This window comes from Polyodon spathula, chromosome 17 (genome assembly GCF_017654505.1).
Source record: "Polyodon spathula isolate WHYD16114869_AA chromosome 17, ASM1765450v1, whole genome shotgun sequence".
In the NCBI taxonomy this organism is placed as follows: domain Eukaryota; kingdom Metazoa; phylum Chordata; class Actinopteri; order Acipenseriformes; family Polyodontidae; genus Polyodon; species Polyodon spathula.
The window spans coordinates 14,808,905-14,832,844 of NC_054550.1; the positions used below are offsets into that span (position 1 = coordinate 14,808,905).

Consider the following 23,940-nt stretch of genomic DNA (forward strand, 5'->3'; position numbering starts at 1 on the left):
TTATCCGCCATTTTGGACAGTAACTTTTCTTTTTTTTCTCTTAGAGAACTACTAACAGAAGGGGACTGCCTGGTGTGGTTTTTATTTTTTTGTGGCTTTCCCTATCTATTGTTTTTTTCTAACTTGTCGCTGTGTGGTTTTTAGTATTCTATTTTAACCCTGCTAAGAAACAATAAAAATTGTTTTTACCTATCCAATCATCCAGTGTGTGTATATTGGAACCCAGAGATAAAAAGAACCGCATAGGGGAAATTATTATCTACTCTGTCATCAAGGTCCTTGTCCTTGCCAAACCCAAGATGGTGTAGTCGTTACAAAGCAGGTTTACTACAGTTATCCCTGGCCACCCCACCCATGACATAAGCACCGTGCAGCCAGACAGCAGGGCAGATTGTGTTGCCGGCAGACCGAGACCCACAGGGCTAGAATAATTTTGTTGAGTGTGCGATTGGAACCCATTTTATTTGACAGTATAACACAAATATTGACTTTACTATTATACAGGAGTTATGAAGTGTGTCAAATAGCATTATACTGAATACACATACTTATTGTGATGGTCTATATACAAGACAACCTGCTGGAGTACTGTTAGAAACTTACAATTGGGATACAATATGTTGCAATGGAACTACACTGACGGTGGCTTTGTTTTGTTCTTTTTCCAGCGGGATAGCATTTGGGATGGGGAGAAGCTGGGTTTTGACGGGGCCTTTCTGTGTGGGTCTAATCAATGACGAACAGGACAGGGACCATTTTTGGCCTGGAGTAATACTACAAGCCGGGACACAAGGAATACAAAGTTATATCTTACAGCCTCTCTTCTCACAGTCAAGAAGTACCAAGACCATCCCTGCCTATTTGCACAATTGAACTTGTTTTTATAATGTGTTAACCTAAGCCAATTGTTTTAGTAAGAATTGCTATTTTAGAAGGATGTTGAATTTATAGTTTTAGTTGGCATTGTATTTTATTGTGTAAATTGTTATTTTGATAAAGATTACTGTGGCCATTAATTGCAAAAGAAATTGAAGCTTCCTTACTTTTGTTGTGGTCCTTGGATGATCATCTGAGGGGTTGGTGTCAGAGTCCCAAAAGAACCTGTAGAGAGAGAGAACTGGAGGGTACATAGTTAATAGTGTTTCGTTTATTGTCACCTGGTCAGCTCTCTACCAGGTTGGTGTGTTTAAACATGTGACATTTTTTTAGCTTAAGTCGGCAGGATTTTGTGTTCACTGCACTGACCTCGGTTGTGATGAGTGTCTCAGGGCCACTAGCTGTTGGGCAACGAGGCAAGCAACCTCCTAATGGGAGTGCTGAAGCACCTCATTTGGTAGTAGACCCCATAGAATGGACTGGCACCATTGACTGTACCAGCCACAGTCCCTAGTGGAAGGCCAACAGTACTTCACCCACCTGTGGCAGCCTTAACCTTTCCACTTATGTTGGGGGCTCCATGGGTTTCGAAATTTGATGGTAATAGGGGAGAGATAAGCTATGGTGCATGGAAATTGCATATTGAGGCCATGCTCCAGTTTCAATCACTTAAGGAAGTACAACAGACCGATATGATATTACAGACATTAGATGGGATAGCCCAACAAGAAATTGTGCTCCTTCCATTAAGAGGACGTATGACCTCTGGTCAGATCTTTGCAGTGTTAGAGAGGCTGTATTGGGACTGCCTTCTGTTAGCTAAGGGCTAGATTCTATAGCTGTAGTCAGGAGCCTGGGGAGGCAGTGGAACATTTTTCACTTCGCTGCCGTGAACCGTTTTCCAGGTTGCAGCGACGGGACCTCGCTAGTAGTGCCCTCCAGGATAACATCCTCCGCAATCAGTGAATCTATGGCCTTCTTCCTGGAAAAGTACATCAAAATCACCAAGCAGTGTTTGTGAAGTACCCCTGCCATGACGTTCACCAAGGTTGGTATAGAGACCAGGCTGCTCCTCGAAGACATTCAAGGATCTCCTAAGGAAGTGATGAACAACGCAGTAATCCATCCCCATCCCCCATCGCAAAGACCTCCTGACGTGAAGGCGTGGAAGGCAGATATATGGGCCGAGGTTCTACACCGATCTAAACAACAGCTGATATCCAGTGGTTGAGGCTAAAGGCTGCCAATCGATTGGAGCTGCCCTATGTTGGCTATGTACAGTAGTCCTGGATTTTCAGATCGAAGGCGTGAGCATCCCGAACCGGGGAGTTATGATCGTCAGCGACGACTGTCAAGGCTCCAATACAGGGATCTTAGGGATGAATATTCTCTCAGCCTGTTAGGATACCATCTTCCGTTGTGATCCAACACAAGACAGATACTTCTCTGCTTCAATTCAGCCAGCTGTGCGCAATGAGTGGGAATGATCCTTTGCCCAATGTCGATGGGTAGCTGATGCCAAGACCCCTAGTGGCATTCTGACATTAAAACTCAATAAATCAGTGAGACAAATAATAAATGTGTTTATTCTTTTATTAAATTGTTCCTCTTTCGAATCAAACTATTTTCAAAATATATTTCAGCACATTTTGAAGAGACAGCAAAAAAAAAAAAACTTAGCTGTGATCTTTTGAAGCTGTGTGTTTCTAGCTTGCCGTCTGTGATGTTTGAGACCATGTTGGTGACTGGTAATCACAGGGCTACTTCTTTCAGAACATGATTCTGGTAATTTGTTTGAACAATTTTGTTTTTATAAAAAATAAAAAATAATCAGTTTGATGCCATGTTTTTTGTTTTTGTCTTTTTTTTTTTTCTTTTTACAAGCAGTGCCGTTTGCTGACTATTTCTAATTAGAGTCTCTGTCCTCCCGCAAATAAAACGTTTGTGGCATTCATTAACTAAGACTTAAACATAAACCTCTAGTTTCACAGATCCTGATTAGCACTGATGTTGGACTACCTAATATTAGTTTAGGTAAACTTTCAAATGTTTGTAGTTTTTATTAGTTTGCATTAGCTTAACAAATGTGTACTGTAAACAATTTATTCTGAATAGAATTAAGGGTAAATTTAAAAATAGCTAAAAAGCACCAACTCCCCTAAGAGATATGGTTTCCATAAATAAATAGATGAAATACATAAAACCATACATACTTTAAATAAAGAAACTAGTAAGCACTTAATACTTACCAAAATTATTTATTTTTCAAGCCTTCACTGGGAAACATTTTATTTATTAGAAATGTTTTAGATGCATTCATTACCTTTTTGTGGCAACAAAACCTGAAAAATAATTCCTAATCTTTGCTTTTTCTGCCGTATTCTTTAATTAGCCCTGGCATTATTATTATTTTTTTTTTATTTTAAATATCGACTACCTACTCGTTTTGGAAAAATACCGCTGTTGCACTGTGCCTGAGTTTTTAATTAATTCAGATTCTCATTTTAGCCCTTGAAAAAAAAAAAAAAACCTACAGGTATAAATCAGTGGCAGTTACGGGTGCTATGTTTTGAATACAGTTGATTCGTATTGTAGCTTTACAGTGCTGGCAGGATACAGTCTGCTTGTTTCACACCCGGTCGACTGTATCATTATTAAAAGCGAACTCCACCACCGCATGTACTTTCAGTTTACTCTCCATGTTGTTGTTGTAAATTTTCTGTGATTAGAAATCTGTCTTTGCTTCCCGCCTGCACATTTTGATTCCGGGGCGGGCTCCCGGCTGCATGTGATGTCATCATCAGAGAACGGTACTATAGGCTAGAAAGGTGTTTTCTATTTCCTTAGCAACGGTCTTAGCAACCATGGCAGGAACCTGTTTATGTGCAAAATGACAAGATGACTGCATGTGTTAGAGAGGGGCTGCGTGTACTGAAATAAGGACAATGACTTGCCAGATTTTTTTGGTGATTTGAGTTGAGTCATGTCTTTTGAGCAAGGAGTCGATTCGTTGCTTGCATGGACTCGAGTCGAATCATTTGATGGCAAAGACTCGAGTCAAGTCACGAAAAATTGAGATTCAGAGTCCAGTCCAGAGATTCAGAGTCCAGTCAAGTCACTGACTTGAGTCATTACAACTCTGAAAAAAATGTACCTTAGCCTACATTTAATCAGTCATAATAATCATAATACAGTGAAAGTCACTTAATGTCACACTCTCCATATAAGAATAAAACATGTTGCCCTTGATCTTTTTTCACCACTTCTGCAATTAAACTTTGTTTAATTTATTTCTTATGTCCTGTCACATTAAACAAGATATATCTCACTACAGTTTTAAACTGTTAATACAAAATTTAAACCCATGGTTTACCTTGGTCATTTTGCACTGCAATTTTACATACACATTGTGTAAATAGATAGATTCTACATGTTATATGACAGATAATATTACAGGTAGTTTAAGTTGAGTCAATGTTAAAAAGGAATACAATAGGCATACATACAGCAGCAAACATCTATTTGAGTAACACACACCACAGATTAATGATAGTTCCCTTTCAATGAAATGACAACCATTACCGAATGGGAAAGAGCCCTCTCTGACTGTTAATCACTGAGCATATATAAAAAAGCTGCCCGATCAGGGCCCTGCTGTGAGAGGAAAGTCCCTCCCACCTCCTGTTGAAGAGGAACGTCCTCCCAGTAACATATTGCCATTTTCTTTTGAAAATCAGAGGTCAGCTGGGGACACGACCTCGAATGGTAATGGTTGTCATTCTTTTTCAGGGATCCGGGGTTATGGTAATAACCTAATGTTCCCTTTCAATGGAATGACAACCATTGAAACATCAAGGCGGTAAAAACACACAAATGTCTGACTTTCTGCCTGACTACCTGTTCATGTAGCAGCATTGCATAACTCATCTAAGGAGGCGCCATGAAGGAAAGCCCACAAAGTTGCCTGGCCCCTGGTAGAATGGGCCCTAATGTCCACCAGCAAGGGGGAGTCAGTCTGTTCATACGCCAAGCTTATAGCATCTGCCATCCAGTGCGCTAGATGTTGCTTCAATAGGGCTTAATCTCTAGAGGGGGACCCAGTGCAGAAAAGCAGCTGGTTGGACTGTCTCCAAGATGTCATCCTATCCAGGAAACAACACAGAGCCTGAACTGGACATAGCATGTGCTGTCTACAGTCCTCCTCTGACTCATGCGAAGGAGGTTTCAAAGTTTCCAAAACCACCGGCTGGTTGATAAGGAATGAATATACCACCTTTGGCAAAAAGGCTGGATTTGTTCGTAACATTACCCGCGAGTCATTTCCCAGTGAAAGCCATGCATGTGTCATCAATGGACAACGCATGAAGCTCACTTACTCATCTGGCAGATGTAATGGCTATTAAAAAAACCACCTTCAAGGAAACAGGACGCAGTTCTGCTGATGCCATGGGCTCGAATGGGGGACCCATAAAGACCCCACTTTGGTTCTAGATTCCACTTGGGGACCATACTTTTCATGGGAGGATGAAGCCTCTGAGGACCTTTAAAAAATTGCACTGCCAGGAAATGTTCCCCAGGGGACACCAAGTCAATTTTGTCATGGCACACTGATATTGCTGCCAGGTATACCTTCAAAGTGGATGCTGATTTTCCTGCATCAAACATGCGTTGTAGAAGGTTAATATCATCTCAATAGGGCAGGTCATCGGATCTTGACCTTCAGCAATACACCAGTCTTGGAAAACTTTCCAGTTGTATGAGTATTGGACTCTAGTACTGGGCTCTAGTGTTTCTACTCTGCATCTGGCAAACCTTGTCTGAATAGACGGCTCCGTTGAATGGCCAGACCCAGAGTTGGAGCTGGGCTGGGTTCAGGTGCCATAATAACCCTTCCGCTTGGCTCAGGAGGTCCTTGCGTGGCGGGAGCTACCACGGCTGACCCGACAACATGTCGGAAAGGAGAGCAAACCAGGGGCGTTTCAGTCATCTGGGTGCAACCAGCAAAACCTGTGCCCTCTCCACCATAATCCTCTCTAGAGTCAGGGGTAATAATGGTAGCGGAGGGAATGTATACAAGAGCCCCTCTGGCCAGGGGTGAGCTAGCGCGTCTACTCCCAGTGGGCCCCCGTCTCTCCATGGAGAACCATAGTGGGCATTGAGTGGACTCAGCTGTGGCAAAGAGGTTGACTTGTGCAGTACGAAACCTCTCCAAAATCTGTTTCACCACTTGGGGATGCAGTCTCCATTCCGAGCTGTCTGGGGCTCTGTCTGGGGCCCAGGCTGGAGGTGTCTGTAGTGACCTGGCATAAAGGGAGGGCATGCTTTGGGTGCCCCTTTTGCTGGAGGAGGGGGTTCCCCTTTCCCTCCTGTTCTGCCAGCCAGGGAACGTCCGTGGCTTCAGCTGCACGCTGCGTTAGTGCCCAGAACTCTTCCCTCCGCGACACATGTGGCAAGGGCCGTGGCCTGCCTGATGGAAGTGGCTGAGTCCAAGATGTCCGATCTCAACGCTGTGAAGATTAGCTCGTCTGGGCTAGACGGTCTAGGGTGTGGGGATGGGCAAAGAGACTGTGAAAGCTGGGGCTGCCCGGTGGTAGGGGGCAGTCTGCCCTGCGATTTTAGTAGGATCTCTAGCATGGTTTGCTGAGCCCTTACAGTCTCCTCTAGCTCCGCAAAGTGCCACTAAGCCGAGCTTGGGCGCCTCTGAGGTGACTCTGACAGGGATCGTCTGCGCCTACGTGGGGAAGGAGAGCAGTGCCTGCACGGCGACTGTGTGTCCCCTAGTGAACGTCTCCTCGATCTGTACCGCCTTGCCTCCGCTGAGAGGTGTCTGCATCTCTGTACTGGTGGTGGGGAAGGGGAGGGTGACCCAGGTGTTTGGGAGAGCAGGAGGGCCTTGGACCACGGACCTCATTCTCCCATGGCTCAGGGAGAGAGACTCTGATGGGGATAGGGCTGCTCTCTGGCACTTAGTTCTTCTAGAGAACTTCCTGCACGGAGAGCAGTCCAGCTCACCTGCCAGTGCTTTGGCTGCATATTCTGGCCCTAAGCATCTGGCGCAGGACCGATGCTCGTCCTGCCTGTGCAGCTTCGTCATGCACTTGTCGCACTGGTGGAAACCAACGGAGGACCCAGTTGACTGCAATGACATGGCATCATAGGCAGGGCTGCTACACTCGGTGCCTATAATAGGGCGGTTGGTGCAGGGCTGTAGATGGCTCCTAAGAGATTCACCGGTGCCGAATCAGTCGGTGCCGGGATCGGCGTTGAGGAGAGCGCTGTCGGTGCCGAGTGGTTGGTGGTAAGTCAGTCGGCGCCGAGGTTGGTGCCGATGTGTAGCGTGGTCGGTGCTGGGCTGTAGATGGCCCCGAAGCTATTCACGGTTGCTGAATCAGTCGGTGCCGGGATTGGTGTCAAGAAGAGCGCTGTCAATGCTGAGTCAATCAGTGCCAATCGGTGGAGCGGTTGGTGCTGGGTTGGAGACAGCTCCGAAGCTAGTCAACCGGTGTCCAGTCAATCGGTGAACCCGTTTCTTGCTGCATGATCATGTTTCTAGCTGCATGATCATGTTTTTTGCCATGTAACTGCTCTGTTCTCACATAACCACAAATGCTGAAAATAATGTACAGCAGTAGATGTACAGCAGTAGATGGGAATGCATTGAAATAAATTGCATTTTACTGTGCCTTTTATTCTTGGAAAAAATAATGCAGTTTGTTGACTTTAACCACAGTAAAAAAAAAGAAACAAGTTATGTTAGAGCTGCTGTTTTTATTATTATTATTATTATTATTATTATTATTATTATTATTATTATTATTATTATTATTATTATTTATAATAATGTAGCTGAAATAAACATCGACTTTAACGATTAAACGGTCTATTAATCATGTAAATACTATTACAATTATTGTGGCCATACACCGGTAAAGACGGGTCAGGGAAAGTCACTATCATTCGTTTGACTGTCAGTAGTAAGTAATAATAATAATAATAATAATAATAATAATAATAATAATAATAATAATAATACCATTGTTTTAGTTTTCAATTTTTAAATAAAGATCTGAAAATACAGTTTTAGCAAATAGTCCCTTCCCTTTTGATTCCAATGCAATAGAAGAACTGATATTTATGTATTTATTTATTTTACTCAACTGAACGAACATTCTAAATATTAGGTTATTTGTATGTTTTTGCTTAAGATCAGGATTTAAAAAAATGTAACATTAAACTTTCTGTGCATTGGTCCACATGTAATGTACTGTATTTCATCAGATTTAGTTACATTTCCTGTTCGATCAAATTATAACGTATAGTATTTCATTTTAGAATATGGCCTTCTATAGTGACCTGGCATTGTCTTTCAGTAGTAATCCATGACAAACCAGTCTAGTCAGATAACAATCTCTAGTATGCAGATGATGCAGGACAGGTTAATTAAACTGTATATCACATTGACCTCATTGTTGTGGAGAAGAGCATGCGACACTTTGTATATACATATATAATTGGCCATTGCTACCATTGTACAGATAATAACGTTTTTTGGAAACAGTAACCTGGATTACATTAATTAATGTGTGCAATTGTGTGAGACTATCACATCCTTCTCTATCTCTGTACATCCGTTTGTTACATTGCATTTGCTGACCAGGGGTTATTAATAATGTCTCTATTAAGAATAAAATTGATTAAAACCTTGACTAGCACTTTTTACATATTCCTTTGTCAGCAGTCACTCATGGGGAGGATGCCATTCACATAGGGATCCATGGGAAAAGCAGTAGCGTTTATATTATAAAATACTTACAATAATAATGTACATGAATAATTAATCTCAATACAAATCATCTGAACCAACTATCATATTTCAATAAATAATTAAGGCAATTAGATTAAAAATGCCAATTTAATTAAATAAGGTGCCAGTTTATAACGAATAACACATGATAAAGTTAAATAAATGAATTTTGAAGCAAAGTAAATGCCTTTCTTTTGTACTAACATACTACATACACACCAGAGTAAAACTTGGTTACCATTTTTGTTACCACACATTCATGGGGTTTCCATGAATGTTTATCTTTTAACTCAAGACATTTACATGAGAAAAATGTCTTGTGTAAAATGCTTTTTTGGTTTTCCATTAGTTTAGTTTATTTTAGTAGAGCAAATCTGGCTTTTCACCCGGTGTCATGCAAATTAATTGGAAAGGTGGGGGTTGATATGTAAATTATCTATGCGTAAAGTATTCATGCTGTTTTTGAAGATTACTAGTGACATTGTGAAAATGTGGTTTCCATGCACAGAGAACTGGTACACGAGTGAATCTAAGCTTCTATAATAAGCAAAATACCTTGTGCCTGGCTGGTTAATAATGTGTTTTACTGTTCTTCCAAATTGATTCTCAGATATCATTAGTAGTGAATACTGTTTCAACTAATGTATCTTACAACTCATTAATTAAAAATAAAATGAAACTGGCCAACATGTATTGCAGATCACCATGGTTGAAAACTGGCAGAGACATAATCAAAGGGATATATATATATATTTTTTTCTCCCTTTGATTCAGGCAATACAGCATACAGGGAATCAGATGATGCTGCGTATACTACCCTGGCTTAGAAACCCTATCTGTCCAGACAGCTGACAGCTGCTGAGGAAGCATTCAACACCAAGCTTGGGCAAATACGGGTAGTGGACACTTGAAAGGGAGGTGGCAGATAGTGATGAAACGGACTGAAGTGCATTAATTTTTTTCCCAAAATTGCCACTGCCTGCTGTATCCTGCACAAACTCTTGTCAACAACAAAATTAGGTGTTCAGGAATCAGTGGCTGTCTGTGAGACAGAAGACAGATATATTCATTTCCAGTTTTATTTGGTCAGTTCTGAGAGGGCATCAACAACTTTTTGGATGTTTGTTGCTCTGTTTTGAGCGATCGAGCTGGCTCATGACATCCAATTCAGCAAATATATTTATTAACGTGGAGGGCAGACACTTGTTGTCTTTGGACATAGCTGGGATCAAAAAGAAATACGGGAATTAATTCAGTTACATTTAAGCAGCTCAATTGCACTTTGTGTTTAACTTTTAGTGTATATTTTACAGCAAGGGTATTCTCAAACGGCTGCTTTAATGCTATAACAAGGGCATAATGCAGTTCATGGTAAGTGGTTTTATACAGAACTCACAAAAAGATATGCAACATGACAATCAAGACACAGAAAAAAACAATAATAAAAGAGCTGTGTGCATAATCATTAAGGTGAACTACACCACTGCTAACCATAAAATTGCCCTTCAGCCATTACTTTCTGTCATCTTAGAATCCACAGTATCAATTGACCTGCTCCCTTGCAATATTTATAGTTAAGGATAAACACGCTCGTTAACATTTACATGTGAAATGTGGGTTTCCATGTCAAACTGGGCGTGGATTTTCCTGTGTGTTTTGTCATTTACACTGTGTGTTTTGAGATTTACCCTATCAGCCTCTCTGGCCTCTTTCGGCCACAAACCTGATTTACCTGAGTAATTCTCTCAAACGTGCATGCGCATCGCCATTTCACGTGCAAGTTGACCCGCATGGAGGAGTCTGTCCTTTTATGTGTCACGTGTTTCTATGCACACACTGCGTATGTAGGTCCTGCTCATCTACTTTTCATGCTACTGCTAGCTCTAATTTTGTATTTACAGCCAGCTTGAATGTTTGTATTTTTAAATCAACATGGATACCCAAACCTGTCCGTAAGCCTTCTTTTTCCTTTGCAACAATAGGCCTCATCTCAGTCTCATTGCTGAGTGAGTGTTTATAGCTTGCACTGTTGGCCTACTGATCAGTAAACTTATATATTCATGTCATAATGTCACAGAGCCCTTTTTATAGATGTCCTATTGACATTCAGTGATGAATAATGCAATGATGTCCATAACTCTAATTAAAAAAGACACGCATTTAGTGGTTCTTCCCACATCAATACCTGTTACTGTCTTGGGCTGTATACATTTGTGCTGGCTTCAAGTCCCAAGAAATTAATTTGTGCTAATTATGAGTATACCTGCATTTCACCTGCTCTCCTTATCACCCACACATCCACGTGCTTCCGAGACACCATTCCCTCCTACTACATCACATGAACCTCATTTTTAGTTTACTGCCAAGAGACAATATACAATACATTTTGATAGGCGGTTTATGGAGGATTAGGGAGTAAGGAGCTCAATTCAATACTTGTATGATAAAATACAAGGTGAATTTTAACATGGGAAACCATAGCAATGTTTTATAATTCAGAATTATGCATTACCATGATTTATAAATCAAATTTTTTAACATTCTACTTAAACAATTATTCATAAATCCGACAAAAAACAAATAAAATGTACTAAAATTGCTCCATATTTTTTTTCCTAAATGATTGATTTACTATATATTTCAGAAGAAATGCAGTACTGCACTTATTTTGTAAACTACTGAAAATGAGTTACTAATTTTGTTGTGTTATCTATGCCTTCACACAAAATGTTATAACAACTGGAATAAAATGAATATAACCTTGCAACTTCGCATCTTATACAGGTCATATCAATCTAACAGCAGGGGAAACAACAAAGTTTTACACTAATATTATACTTTATTATAAGATTGTTATCTAACAATCTTACAATTACTTGCTTTTTTTACAATAATCACATGTTTAGTAAAAGTCTTTTGGTCACATGGAAAGTGATTAATAGAGTTTTGTCAAGTTCTGTTACTTACAGCCCAGCAGATTGACGGCTCAACTCAATACATAAAAATGTTATCAGTAATTAGATTTATTTGCATTTCATAGGCATATTTCCAAGAACAGAAGGTAAGTAAACAAATGAGGTTCATTCAAGTTGATTGCATATGCAGTGCCAAAAAGAATGTAAATGACATGTCGACTTATTACCAAGCTGTTAGCTGCAAAATGTAGTCAAAAACCTGAACATTTTGTGTTGAAAACTTTATTTTGGCATTCAGACCGAAACTCTATTTTGTAATGTACATAAACTCTGGCAGTACAACTTTTCAAATCCCATAGAGTTCACTCAAACTATTTAAAAATTATTGATAATCTAGCATAAGTTGTCTGTGTACTTTGTTTCAACTTAGGTTTGCATTAGCATATGGTAAAGGTAATGTAAAAATAAGTCTATGATAGCAGAACTGCACGTTAACAATGATCATGTTTAGTATGCATGCTGATATCATAAAATGTACTTATAACCTTTTGAACTCTGCTTATTCTAATTAACATCATTACTGTCCTTATGTGATAATTAACCCCTTTACAGCCTCCATTGGCCATGTTCGATTCCCTTGTGGTCTTTGGGTCGCTACTATTGCCCATATTCGAGTCCCTTGTGGTCTATGGGTAGCTACTATCCCCCATGTTCAATTCCCTTGTGGTCTTTGGGTAGCTGCTATCAGCCATGTTCGGCTTTCTGCTATGCGTCCCTTCTTAGCTTTGGAACTACAGCATTCTGTCATTAAACTGCACCAAACATCATTTAAAGACTAGCACTTTGCAAACCTGCCAGACTGGTCTCTGTTGACTTACACAGCTTGATTGACAGGTTGTTTGATTTGAAGATAGTGGGCCTGATTGAAGTTGCAGCTGTCACATTGCCAGATTGCCTACACATAGGGTTTTTTTCCAGCACAACAGAAAACTTTATATTTATATTTTCTATTTCAAAGTAGAATGAAAACAACTAAATAAACCAAGTTTATTTAATTATTATTATTTATTTATGTGTTTATTTATTTATTTATTTGGCATATGCCTTCATCCAAGGTGACTTACAAGTGTTACCAGGGCAGCAAAGGGTTACAATCCAAGCTTAATATTTAAATACATTGTAGTTTATAGCAAGTGCAAATAATACTACTAGAATACAATATGACAAGTAAACGCTGATGCAATGTAAGTAGAAGTAGATGCTATGAATGACTCATATTGTTTCTTTGTACTATTAAATTTTGTAGACAGACATAGAATGTAGTAATCTAATGTAGAAAGTAGGAGATGTTTTTATATAGACATATATTTATATTTATTCCTTTATACATCTAGATGTGTGATGGAGCACCCTATCACTGAGAAGGACTGTGAGAATCATTATTTGCCAATCTAACCAGCTACATGTTTATGTCCTAAATTAAGTATACTATTGAGCGTATGGTTTTAAGTAACAGAGTAAAATGAAAACAGAAAAGCATGTACTTTATTGAAATGTGTAACCACAGGGTTTGAGTTGGTCCGAAAAAGAAACAAAAATTAATTGTAAATTTTAAAAGCAGTGTGGAGGTGAATGCATATTATAAACAAGGGCCACATTGTTTGGAATATGCCTTGTTGCAGAGTAATTTTTTAAACTAAACTAAATCTCAATGTAATACTTATCATCTATGCTAACTAGCCTTTTCTATATATAATAGTAAAACATGATGCAGCACTGGACTGTCGGTGAAACCTGTTGTCTGTAATGGTGACTGGTGTGATTTCCAGAGGCACACACCTGCATGAGCAAGTGTTAAGCAGGCACAAGGTAGCCAGGCTGCACTTCATTGTGTTAAATGTGTTATAAAGAATGTAACTGTTATGTGTATAATGTTTGTACAAGGGCCTTGCATTGATTAGCATTTATATGCAGTCAGTGATTTCAGTCAACTGAAATCCACTGACACGAAGCAAACCACAGTTCGTAGGATATCAGCACCCCTGTCATAGACATGAGGAGGACTTGTGTGGATACAACTAGTGATGAACCTAATGGTCCTTGCGAACCTGGTCAGACAAACCAGCGTAAGAGAGAAAAGAACCTCAACAGACACAAGCCTGGAATTAAATGTTAAAACTGCGTAGGACACAGTAAACACAGACCTCTGTTTTACTTTGGAAAGGTTAAGTGGAACAGTTGAAAAGAAGCTGGATAAATTTGGGGACATCATCTACGGAGAGGTGTGAAGTTTAAAAAAAGAAGGAAAAAGTACAAACTATTCCTGAAAAGTATAGAATGCAGCAGATTAAATGCTTAGTTAGAGAAAGGAGGCAGCTGAGAAGCAATGGAGAAGAGCAGAACAAAGTCAGAAGGAGGGATTCAATCTGTTAGAATGGGTCATAAAAGACAAGCTTGTAACATTGCGCAGAGCTGAGTGCCTACAGAAACGCTACAAAAAGAAGGTGCGAGAACTAACTTTTATAAAGATCCATTTAAATTTGTAAAGAAGATATTCACCAGTAAGAAAAAATGGTGCACTAAAAGCATCTAAGTTTGAGCTGGAGAGATATTTGGAGGAAACACATACAGATTCAAAAAGGCAGGAGCCTACGTCAATTCCTTCAGACATTCCACCTATCAATCCACCTGAATACCAAATGGAGGACTGTGCACCTAAGTGGAAAGAAGTTGAGCAAGCTATGAAAAAAGCAAGGACATCATCTCCTGGGCCTAATGGAGTTCTGTACAGGGTGTACAAGAGTGCTTCAGAAGTTCTACAAATCCTGTGGAAACTGATGAAAGTGGCATGGGAAAAAAACAGGTTGTACCAAGAGCATGGCGCCGAGAAGGTAGAGTCTTTATACCAAAAGAAAAAGATTCTACAAGCATCATACAGTTTTGCCCTATTTCTCTATTAAACAGAGGGCAAGATTTTCTTCAGCATTGCTTCATTGACACTTCAGTACAAAAAGCGAGCATTTCAGGTTTCCCAGGATGCTAGAACACATCAGCGTAATCTGGCACCAAATTCAATTAGCAATAGAGGAGATTCATGTGACATTCCTGGATTTGGCTAATGCATATGGTTCAGTGGCACATGAACTCCTTTGGGCAGCATTTGATTTTTTCAGCATACCAATGACAATAACAAATTTAGTGAAAGCCTACTTTGGAGATTTGGAATTCAGTTTTTCAACTTCAGAATTCAACACTACATGGCAATGCCTAGAAGTTGGAAGAATGGCAGGGTGTACCATTTTTCCACTGGCTTTTACCATGGCAATGGGAGTAATTATTAGGGCATCAAAAGGGGTAGTGGGAGGAGAATGCTTGGCTTCTGGAATATGACTACCACCAATTCAAGCATACATGGATGACATGACCACCATAACTACAACAGTAGCCTGCACTAATCGGTTATTGGGCAAATTAACCAATAACATTGAATGGGCACGAATAGAATTCAAGCCCACTAAATCAAGGAGCATCTCTATAATTAAAGGTAAAGTATTAGATAAAAGGTTCTACATTAATGGTGAGGTAATACCAATAGTGTCCAAGAAACCAGTGAAAAGTCTAGGGAGATGGTACGACGGGGATAAAAAGGACACAGTTTGTGTGGGAGAAGTTAGACAACAAGCAGTGGAAGGATTGAAGAGCATAGACAGCAACGCTTTACTGGGCAAACTGATGCTTTCAGTTTGGTCTACTGCCAAATCTGCTGTGGTCACCGACTGTGTACAAGGTTTCCTTGATAACAGTTGAGAAACTGGAAGCTTTAATCAGTTCATATGTCAGGAAATGGTTGGGACTTTATAGAAAAGGAATACTGCAGCTACCAGTTTCTGCTCTAACCAAGAAGTTTAAGTCTGCTAAAGTCTGACTGGAAATGACATTAGTAGAGTCATGCTACAAATGCATAAGGGAGGCAGCACCTGTGTTGAAAACTGGAAGAAAATGGGCAGCAAAGAAAGCTACCGTATGGAAGTTGCTAAGGCTGCCCTTCGAATTGGTGATATTATCGGGCAAGTTCAGCATGGAAGAGGGGGTCTTGGTCTCAGTTCAGCTCCTCCTACATGGCACAAGGCAACCCCAGTTCAGCGAAGGAAGCTGGTATTTAGTAAGGTGCAAAAGCAGGAGGAGAGGATCAGGTGCGTAAAGGCCTTTTCCCAAAAGGCCAAGCAGGGAGAATGGATGAGACGGGAAAGTGGGGAACAATGAAAGATCAGCTGGCAAGACCTATGGACAATGGAACAGAGCAGGATCAGTTTCCTCATCAGATCAACATATGATGTTCTCCCATCACAACAGAACCTAAACCGCTGGGTGGGTGAGTATCCCACATGTCCTTTGTGTTCATCACCTGCAACATTAAGGCACATTTTGACAGGCTGTAAGGTGGGTCTTAGCCAAGGACGGTTTACTTGGCGCCATGACCAGGTGCTGTGATGTTTGGCCTTAGCATTGGAAGACAAGCATAACATGGCCAATAAGTTGCCACCAGTACCATTTAAAGCATTACACACAAAAGACAATATTCCTCTGTCTAGGAGAGCAAGCACCATGAAAAACCAAGCCTCGCCCAGGATAACTGGAAGCTGCTAACGACTGGAAAATGCTGGCAGATGTTGGTCAACGGCTTATTTTTCCACCTGAGATTGCCACCACTAACCTTTGACCAGATATTGTCTTGTGGTCTGGATCAGCATGCCTTGTTCATCTGGTAGAGTTAACAGTGCAATGGGAGGATGCTGTGGATGAGGCGTATGAGAGGAAGAAACTTTGGTATGCTCAACTAGCTGCTGAAGCGGACCAGCAAGGATGGAGAGTCTGGGTTTACCCAGTGGCGGTGGGTTGTTGATCATTTGTAGCACACTCTACAACCTGGTTTCTCAGAGATGTTGGGTTCAGTGGCCAAGAGTTGCGTTGCACAGTGAAAAATGTATCTGAAGCAGTAGAAAGGAGCAGCAACTGGATATGTTTGAGATGGAAAAATTCTGGCTGGGAATCTCAAGCACAATAGAAAGAAAGCAACTCTGATGTACAGGTAAGTAAGCTGGGCTGAGCTGAGTGGGGGATGGAGGGGGGTGATGCTCAGACGCCATAATCACTGTTGGGCCCTGTGGCAAAGTGCCCGCCCCTGTGTGTATTTTGTGTTATATGTTGTATGTTAATGTTGGTGTATAGTCATTGGTACACGGGATATAAACAGGTCTGTGTAACACAAGTGTTTAAAATGTATATTTGTATTTAGGCACGAGGATTGCACAGCACTTCACGTGCAAGTAAAAAGTAATAATATGTGAGCACGGGAAATTGCACTTTATTAATTCACGTGCAGTTGTACCGCGACTCCAACTGAATGATTGATTAGCAATCGAGTCTCGGTACAGCTGCATAAAAGCAACATGTTTTCACTCACTCTGGGTTTTTGTGTGTTTGATGAGTGGAGAACGGATGTAGAAACGGAGGTAATAATAATAAAATAATAACGTAAAGTAAACTATCAGCTCACGGTGTTGTTTAGTGTTAGTCCATTTTGCTTGTCTGTTTATTTTGGCTACCAGTGCCGTGTCCTGTGTTTTTGTTTGTTACAACCTTTTTATTTACTGTTCTGTTAATTCATTAAATGCTGAGCGCAAGCAAGCACTCAGCTTCCCCAAAACTCCACATCTCTGTTTATTTCTTGGTTCCTGTTTCTGGTCTGACGTCTCCCTCTCCGGCCGACTTTGTGACAGGCTCTGTTGAGGTTTTGTGGGCTAGTTGACGAAACATCGAGGATAGAAGGTGCCCACTTGAAGACCCCAGAGATGTACCCTGTGGCAGAGCAAAGCTCTGCCCTTTAAATTGGCAGGGATGGGGTTAACTTCCCCTGCCTGCCTGGGTTTATTATGTTCAGGTGGCTGGGGTTGATTAGTTGATTAGGTTAATTAACGATCAATCAGCGCCCAGCCACCTGATATAAAAGGAGGCCTCTGCTTCTCATTTGGGGAGAGGGAGCTGAGGAAGCAGGTTGGTTTTTTTTGGGTTGTTTAGAAAGTTTGAATCCAGTGAAGGCATTGCCCAGCCTGGAAATTTTATTTTTGTAAGTTTTGCTTTTTATCTTTTTTGTGTTTAAATTGCTTTGTTTTGGCCCTTGTGCCCTTTCATTTTTGTGTTTATTTATAATAAAATAGTTATTTTTTTTGAACTGCAGTCTGTCTCTGGGCCTCTATCCACTCGCCAGCCTGCCACATTTGGTGTCAGAAGTGGGATAGCGCCACCTAGAGGCCCAGAGACAGACTGCAGTTCAAAAAATATACTACTTTTATTATAAATAAACACAAAAATGAAAGGGCACAAGGGCCAAAACAAAGCAATTTAAACACAAAAAAGATAAAAAGCAAAACTTACAAAAATAACAGTTTCCAGGCTGGGCGATGCCTTCACTGGATTCAAACTTTCTAAACAACCCCAAAAAAACCAACCTGCTTCCTCAGCTCCCTCTCCCCAAATGAGAAGCAGAGGCCTCCTTTTATATCAGGTGGCTGGGCGCTGATTGATCGTTAATCAACCTAATCAACTAATCAACCCCAGCCACCTGAACATAATAAACCCAGGCAGGTAGGGGAAGTTAACCCCATCCCTGCCAATTTAAAGGGCAGAGCTTTGCTCTGCCACAGTACCCTACTTAGCTAAATCCAGACAGTTGTCTTGCTGATCCAGCACTGCACTGTGTTTGATCCCTGGAGTTAGCATAGCAGCCGTTGTGTGTGCTGATGCGCTGGGGAGACAAAATAAGCTGATCCCTGGAGCCAGCATTACACTTCAGCCATCAACACCAGGCAGAAGGATATCTACATCATCAGATGGAAAGAAACACAAATGGATGGAGATGCAGATGGATCACATTAGTTTACTATAAAGCCATGTCTAAGTTGGTGCTTGCCTTCACGAGAGCCGTGTTCAAATCAGCATCTACCCTCATGTAATGGAAATCATGTTATGTTATAAATACTCATGCGTATTGTAAGTTTGTATATTCATAGTCTTTAAGAGAATACTGAAGGGCTGTAAATCCGGAATAGCACTTTGAGAAAGGGGGAGGAGCTTAGGATATATAAGTCAGAGCTATCACTCCCTGGAGTCAGTGTGGGTTTGAGAGAGCTTGGGGAGGAAGCACATAGAAAGAGAGTAAAGTGACCCAAACCAAAAATTCTGTAATGAAAAGCTCACATATTACACCTGGCATCCCTGTCTGTTGGTGTCTTCCTGGCTGTCTTCACAATCTGTAAATGCATTTTTTGATGAATAATGAGGAAGTACAGGGTGACTGTATATATAATATATATATATATATATATATATATATATATGATAATATATATATATATATATCAATATACAATTTTTGATTGGTTCTGTCAATCGATTACAATTTTTGATTGGTTAATTAAAGGGCATTAGATTAATTACATTTATCTGTGTACATTTGTATTAAAAGGTAATGATATAACGTCTGTCCTGCATACTGTCGTAATACAAAAAATCTATAGAATCTAAAAAAAAATAAGACCAGTGGGAATTTGGTCTTTTTAAAAGCATTTTTTTAATTATTTTTATTTAAGTAAATGTAACACATTTTCACTGAACAATCTTTCTTTCAGGCCACTGTCAGTCACATACTAGTATCTGAAAACACAAGAAAGCTGAGCTGTGTTTCCAGCATCGGTTGTTAAATCTACCATTATAGCTGCGTACTTGGCTTTCTTCCTGTACTGCATCTAGCAGAACCTGAAGCACAGAAGAGATTAAGCTGTTTGGATTCTTGTTACAGGTACCCGAGAATACTGTGGATATTGACAAGTGATTGCTTAACATGCTGTCATAGTAAGAAATCAGAAAAAGTAATTCCACATAATTACCTCTGTTTGAGGAATTGTTGCCTTCATTTTGCCCTCTGAATGACAGTTCTTGCTTCCCAAGGTAAACAACAAAATCAATCAAGTGTTTAAGAATGTCACAGTTTTTTCTTGTTTACTCATTGTGATGTATTGTATCCCTACGCTTCTGCTCAACGAGTTGAACATCAATCCGGGTTTATCCAAATGTTTTTAGTGTTACAGTGGCTTGCAAGTGACTTTGGGAACACTCATGTTTTTGTGTTGACTTCGATAGCCATTCTATATTGCTGTAGCTAGTGCTGTACCATATTGCCTTTTTCTGTACTGAGCAAAATACAGTTCCAGCAGTATACTTTTTTTAATTGACAGCTACCAGTAAGCCACGGATACTTTTCATAATTTCAATTTTGGATGTGGCAAGTATATCCCTTCCCTTCCTATGTCAGTTTGGGTATTTGTGGTGTAGACCTCCATTTTTTCTGAGAAAGTTCTTGAAAATTGATTCATAACAAAATAGACTACAATGTCTCCGGTGTCTTTTTTTTTTTGTAAAAAGCGATTTGAAATATTACTTCGAATTGTCAATATAATTCTCATAACACTCGAAATTCTGCTGGTTTTACACCATGTAGCTTAGCATATTTATGTCCAACCTCTGCTCACTAATGTTTGGACAGCTGCAAAACCAGGGCATATGTTAGACTTTCCCATTGGTTAAACGCACAAGACCTTCAACTGCAACGGAGGCTATTTCCACGGTGTATGTCCCGCCTCTGCTCAATCATGATTGGACACCTGCATAACAAGGGGCAGATCTTGAGCTCTCCCATTGGTTAAACCTACTCAAGACCGTCAACTATTTATGTCCCGCCTCTGCGCACTTATGATTGGACTGCCACAGATCTTCTATTGGTTGATTTTATTTTATCTCTAAAAAAATACAATTCTGCATGATTAAATTGTAAAAAAAAATGAATCTGTGTTTAACTCTTTAGTTGATTAATCTGTCCAATCTATTAAATCGGAGCAGCCCCAATATATATATTTGCATGCATATGAACATGAATAATACTTTTTCATATCAGACTCCTTATGTCATCACCTTCTTCAGTGTGGAGTGCATACCTGAGCCATTATGTCAACAGCTGACATTTATCACTTATTAAAACAAGCACTGTAAAGTGGACAATAGGCTACATTCAATCCAAAGTGTGGCAGAGTTGGAATGATTCTTGGAGTTAGATCTCCCTCCTTTCCTGCGAGGGCGCTGTGTAAAGTGAACAGAGTACCCTGGACTGGATGACACAACTGTTAACTCCCAGGGTTAGGTGCAAGTCAGCCATCTAGAAAGGGGTATGAACTACAGTACACTAAATCATTGAACCAGAAGGGAAACAATGCAGCATTTGTGGATTGGAGGAGCGGTTGCACTCTTTAACCAAGGGGTCATGGTTGACGGTATTAAGGGGACTGTCACAAAGACGGCCAGAGTGGGAGACATCAGACAAGAAGCAGGAAATAAATGACAGAGAGAGAGGTGGAGTTTGGTGGAGCTGAGAAATTGGTTTCGCTCAGCATTTAATAAATAAACAGAACAGAAAATAAAAAGGTTGTAAGACAAAAACACACAGGACACGGCACTTGTCGCGAAAACAAAAATAAAAACAAAGTGAACTACACAGACAAAACACGGTGAGCAGATATTCAACTACTTATTATTTTTACAATTACCTCTGTCTCTAATCCCACTCTCCACTCACCGAACACACAACCCAGAGTGGGCGAAAACATGCAGCTTTTATGCAGCTTCAATTGGAGTCGCGGTACAACTGCACATGAATTAATAAAGTGCAATTTCCCATGCTCACATATTATTACGTTTTACTTACACGAAGTGCTGTGCAATCGTCGTGCCTAAATACAAATATACATTTTAAACACTCATGTTACACAGACCCGTTTATATCTCGTGTACCAATGACTATACACTAACATTAACGCAAAATACACACAGGGGTGGGAACTTTGCCACATATACCCCCCCCCTTGTGCAAAGCACACATGGCCTCAATGGCCACCTCCCCCCTTAAAATCCCCAAAGTCTTGCTCAAAGTCCTGGGCCAAAAACAGGGACTTTAAGGGGTTGATGGGCGGCAATGTTGCCAGTAGCCAGGCTGCTACTGGCCATGCTGTCAGCAGACATGCTGACAGTGGGGAGAATCTCTCCTCCCGCTGTACTACTGGCATCGGAAATGCTGCCAATGGTGCGGCTGTCAGCAGATGTGTTGACAGCTCCCAGACCGACTCCTTCAGCCGGGGCAAGTCCAGCAGCGGACCCACTCCCTCTAGTGGGGCTTCGGCCACACTTACCCCTGCTGCCAACTGACTGCGACCCCTGGCGATGCCAGGCAGGCATCCTTGGGAGAAGCGTGGCATGCATCCTTGGGCAAAGCCAGGCAAGGAGTCAGGACACGCTGGGGTGCGGATATTGGCCTTCTTCTCGGCCACTGTGGCCGGGAGGTTCTTCCCCTTGCATAGGCTGCTGAGGACCACCAGCATCTAGACCTGGTTCTTCTGGTGAAGGGAGAGGCAGCTCCTGCTCCTCTCCCCCTGATGGTGATGGAGGCAGAGGCAGCTCCAGCTCCTCTCCTCATGATGGTGGGGGAATGATACCAGCAGGCATTCATCCTCTGCTGGTAGGGGAAGTGATACCAGTAGGTATTCTTCCTCTGCTGGTGGAAAGGGAACCAGCAGGTATTCACCCTCTGCTGATGGACGGGAACCCAGCAGGCATTTACCCTCTGCTGGTAAACTGGGACACAACAGGCATTCACCCTCTGCTGGTGGACAGGGACCCAGCAAGCATTCACCCTCTGCAGGTGGAGGAGGCAGAGGCAGCTCATGTAGCTCTGCTCCTGACAGTGGAGTTGAAGGAGACAGAGGCAGCTCCTGCTGCTCTGCTCCTGCCAGTGGAGGTGGCAGAGGCTGTGGCAGCTCCTGCTGTTCTGCTCCTGCCGATGGAGATGGCGGAGGCATGTAGTCTCCTGGCAGCGGAGGTGGGAACGACGTGTAGTCTACCCTTATTACAGGAGACTGGTGCAGCTCTCCCTCACTTGCAGAGGAAGGTGATGGAGGCAGAGCACCTGCTCCTCTCCTCCAGGTGTTGACGGTAGGGGAAGTGATACCAACAGGCACTCACCCTCTGCTGGTGGAGATGGGAACAACTCCCTCTCGGACTTTGGATCCCCGTGGTCCCCCCCTCTGGGCGCTGGACTCTTGTGGTCCCCCCGTCTGGACGCTGGGCTCTTGTGGTCTCCCCGCCTGGGCGCTGGAGACCCTGTTACCTGGGTTGCTGTTCTGTTTATAGCAGCCTCCAGGTAGCAGAGGACCAACTCCACACCTTCCTCCAGGGTTTGGGTTGTGTTCCCTCTCATAAGCCTCCCATCGCTCCCTGTCCATCAGCCACAGGAACCAGATGGCTATGGGCATGGACTGGGCCTCCAGCCCAGCATTGTCCTGGATCCAGCCCCTCAGTCTGACGGCGTCTTCTGACTTTTTTTTTTGTCATTTTTTTTTTTTTTTAAACAACAAATTGCGGTTCCTGCTCTGGTCTGAGTCTAGGAGGCGCTGGTAATCCCCCTGATGACACCACGTGTCACAAAGATGGCCGGAATGGGTGACATCAGACTGGAAGCAGGAAATCAACGATAGAGAGAGGTGGAGTTTGGTGGAGCTGAGCGAATGGTTTCACTCAGCATTTAATAAACAGAATAGAAAATAAAAAGGTTGTAAGACAAAAAACACACAGGACATGGCACATTCGCCAAAACAAAAAGACAAACAAAACTAACTATACAGACAAAACACGGTGAGCAAATATTTAACTAATTATTACTTTTACAATTACCTCCATCTCCAATCCCGTTCTCCACTCACCGAACACAAAACCCAGAGTGGGTGAAAACATATAGCTTTTATGCAGCTGAACCATGACTCGATTCCTAATCAATCATTCAATTGGAGTAGCAGTACAACTGCAAGTGAATTAATAAAGTGCAATTCCCCGTGCTCACATATTATTACGTTTTACTTGCACATGAAGTGTTGTACAATCCACTTGCCTAAATACAAATATACATTTTAAACACTCGTTACACAGACCCATTTATATCCCGTGTACCAATGACTATACACCAACATTAAAACACAACACAAAATACACACAGGGGCAGGCACTTTGCCACATGGACATAAGGATGTGATCTGATCCATTGCTATGGTTAATGCTAGACCGAAAGGAGAACTGTATTGTGACCCGTGAGTGTTTTGTTTGTTGTGTCTAAATTGTACTTGTTTGTTATTTAAATGTCTAACACGATCTTTAGCTGTTGCCAAATGCCAGCACTAAACCCAGACAACA

At 41.4% G+C, this 23,940-nt stretch overlaps 1 pseudogene; it reads right to left on the reverse strand.

Annotated features, from left to right (window-relative positions):
* Nucleotides 1-5,721: 5,721 nt before the first annotated feature.
* The window catches only part of LOC121330138, a 78,551-nt pseudogene continuing 60,332 nt past the window's right edge, over nucleotides 5,722-23,940 (reverse strand).